Source organism: Micropterus dolomieu, linkage group LG23, assembly GCF_021292245.1.
Source record: "Micropterus dolomieu isolate WLL.071019.BEF.003 ecotype Adirondacks linkage group LG23, ASM2129224v1, whole genome shotgun sequence".
In the NCBI taxonomy this organism is placed as follows: Eukaryota; Metazoa; Chordata; class Actinopteri; order Centrarchiformes; family Centrarchidae; genus Micropterus; species Micropterus dolomieu.
In genome coordinates this window covers 30,290,205-30,293,907 of record NC_060172.1, presented here as the reverse complement: position 1 = coordinate 30,293,907, position 3,703 = coordinate 30,290,205, and positions in this window count along the sequence as shown.

Sequence of the window (3,703 nt, the reverse complement as noted above, 5' to 3'; positions counted from 1 at the left end):
ATCTACTACTTTACATGGAAACAGTATTGCTTATAACAGCCCATTTTTCACTCCATCTAATCTCCTTACATCTTCCATTTCCTCCCACCCTCTCCTGTCAGATGGGCATTTAATGGCACTGACCAACCATCATTCATATTAATGTGTATTATCCGACAAATCACATCATATTTTACAACCTGATTATGACTCATTTGGTCATTAAAAATTTAGATTCACACAAGTTTTGGATATGTTTCATAAAAAGTTTGCCCTCTTCTTTTAACTTACAATAAAAGAGTACTAGGTGGGAGTCCATGAGTCAACGTTGGTTTCTTTTAAGCATGACCACAATCATTTACTAACCCTAACCAAGTAAATTTAATTAAAGTCAACCATACAGATCAGAAAGTTTTCATATGGATCTTTTTTCATGCAGTCAGTTATGATAGCTTTGGAGGACACTGTACGATACAATACACATGGTGAAATATGCCAAAGGTTGGGATGAGCATTGCTATGGAAGCCCAGTATTAATGTCAAAAGATGTTTTGGCCTGTAGTGGGTATCATAAATGTACTGAGCCGTCTGACAGACGTCAACCTTCTTGATGGTTTGACCTTTTAACCTATATTGTATCTGCTTTGGCTGAACATGCTGACTTTACGTAGGGTGACTATATTTTGACCATAAAGCCTATGACACTTGCCTATAACTCACATGCTATCAACAGCTTTGACAACGACACATTCATTGGCACACAGACAAGTCAGTGTAGAATCGAGACGCATGGTACACTGTTTATCTTTTTATATTGGGTTAGGTGATAATGACTGGGCCAGCACATCTATGTAAGTGCTGAAAACAAGTATAATAAGTATTTTATTAATTGTGGTAAAAACTAGACAATTTGGAAGTGAACCCCCCAGCAGACAAACTGGGATGTCTGGTCACTGTAACTTGCAGTTTTATCTGAATGCCATGGGTCATTCCAGAGGGCCACAACACATTTATTTTGTCGCTTTCTTAGACGACTGGTGAATTCCATTTGGGGGATTGACACAAAACATGACATTTATCTTTGAAAAATGGGATCATCAGCAATATAGAAAACAAACAAATTACGTAGTTCATTTATACATATATACAGTCCCCTCATCTAGATGTGAATACCAGGAAATGAGAACTGAACTCTTGTCTCATATCATCTTTTGATCTTAAATCCAAATGTCTTCAGTGAACAACAAAAACTAAGGAATTTGCCTCACCGTTCTAATACTTTCGGATGGGACTGTACATTCTCTTTTTCTTTGAGTTTGTATTTGTGACTGGTAGTGGGACAACCAATTCACTTCTTCACTCCATGTAGAGGAAAATAGTAGCGGTCCTCAGAGCATTGCACACATGCAAAGCAGAACATCTGGAACCAAACAGCACTGCCGTGCAGCAGGTGTGTGTGAAAATGCACATATAAAACACAGAGAGGTTTAAGTCACACTGAAGTCCTCAGGATCAAGCCCTGACCGTGCCTCCCACCCACCATCCCACACACACACACACACTTATCGATGTCCTCCATCTGCTTGGCCTTCACCACCGCAGCAGCATGAGTCAGTGATTGGACTGGAGAGTTTAGCTGAGCTCTCTGCATCAGCCTTTCATCTGGCCCTTTGACTGTCTCTGCAGCTGCACATGAAAAGGTGGATAAGGAACACTCTGGTACATGTATGCACTTTACATGCAATACTTAACATGTCATTAAGCCTCACATTTGGTATTTTGTGAAAAGCATATCAATACATGATTCAACCTCTTTCCATTGTACTTGGCTCAGGAATTCTCTAGCAAGATAAAGCAGTTTGTTCCACTAGTGTTACTGAGAAAATAAAATGCAAGAATATTCTTGGGAAATGATTTAATCATCATGTAGTGAAGCTACATTTAGAATATCCCAATGACTACTGGCCATATTGCCATGAAAACAAAAGATGATGCCAAAGGTTTCTGGTGACCCTTCAGCCTTAAATTTCAGTTCAAAATGTCTCAGCTACTAACACTTTGATCCTTAATAACACATTTTTGAAAGGTATATTGAAAACTAAAGGCCAAATCTCCATGAAATTTGCTGTGGACATTCAAGGTCTCTATCCTACAGATTTTATTTAAACCCTGGGTGTATTTATGCAGTGTATAAATAAACACGCAATGCTTCTCAAGCACCTTTACATGTCACAAGAACCCCTTGCCTGAGTAACACATAATTTCTACACAGCTCCATAATAATATAATCTGTTCAAAAAGGTCACATTCGTCACGTTGCAGTGTCTTCCCCCACCCATTTTGCTATTCCTCATCAGACGCACAGGCCTTGAGGTATGAAAATATGAACAAAATAACTGGATGAAGGGAATCAGAGAAAGTCAGTGCCACGACATCCGTGTCAAAATAGCAATTACACGCCGGCCTGATTCATAACGATAAGCGCGGATCAGGGTTACGGAGACCGTGAACACTGTCTCATTGCGCCAAGGTCTCTGAATTCAATTATACACACACGCACACACACACACACACACACACACACACACACACACACACACACACAAGCTTTCAGGGTGCTGGCAGCTCAATCAGGTGTGGAAACCTTGCTATTGCTGATTTAACTGGAAGAAACAGTTACCCTTTGTGTGTGTGTGTGTGTGCGCGTGTGTGTGTCTGTCTGTCTCCAAAGCCACTCGACAACACACTGAGCTGTCACTCAAACCTCATCTGGACTGACAGTCAAGTCTCAATCTGTGGAGACTCTAGTTTCAGACCTGTCTCACACTACTCTGTCTTTCCTGCAGCTGCATTCCAGTCAACTGGGTTGTGGTTTAAATCCAGACCGACAGGGAAAAGCTGCAACAAACATCTGCAGAGTGCCCTTGAGCAAGGCACACAGGTCTAATCCCAGCCTTCCTTCAGACACAAACCCATTGCAAGTCCACAAGAGTTTAGCAGTGCGCATGAGGGCTCTCTCACAGACATTCTGAGCCTTTAATAAAAGCTTTCCATAATCTTTCATTCCTCTAATGACACAGGAAGCCTTGAAATGTCTGCTAGTGATTTTCTGCGGCAGTATCTTAAGATGCACATAAGGAATAAAGAGCGTGGACACAGGATTATGTCTCTCATCTTTGCAGATACTGTTTACATGCTGGCTTCTTTCGGACGGTGACCTCCAGCACGCACTGGGGAGGTGTGCAGCTGAGTGGTAAGTGGTTGTGATGAAGGTCAGCACCTCCAAATCTGAGGCCATAGTGCTGAGCAGGAGAACAATCGGTGCGATGTCAGCAATCACGCAACAGCGGTGCTACCGTTACATACTATTGCCCTGCTGCTTCAGAATTTTATGAAATGTCGTGAAGTCACAATTACATGACTTGGCTGTCTGCTCCACTGAACTGAATGGCCGTCTGCTCGCACTCCACTTTGAGTATGAGCAAGTGGAACAGTGATAGGACGTCAGTCACTCGCAGAGTCATGAAAACCAAATACACAACAGCGCAATTATTTAGCACTCCTCAGGGAGAGTGACAAACAGGGCAGAGCATAGTCGGACTGGCCATCGGCAACACGGGCCACATTATAGAAAAGCAAGAGTGAGAGTTAGATGTGTCGTCGGCCCTCTTCCATTATGCTCCAGCCCACATCCTCCTCAAGATCGTCAGTACAGTTCAGCTGT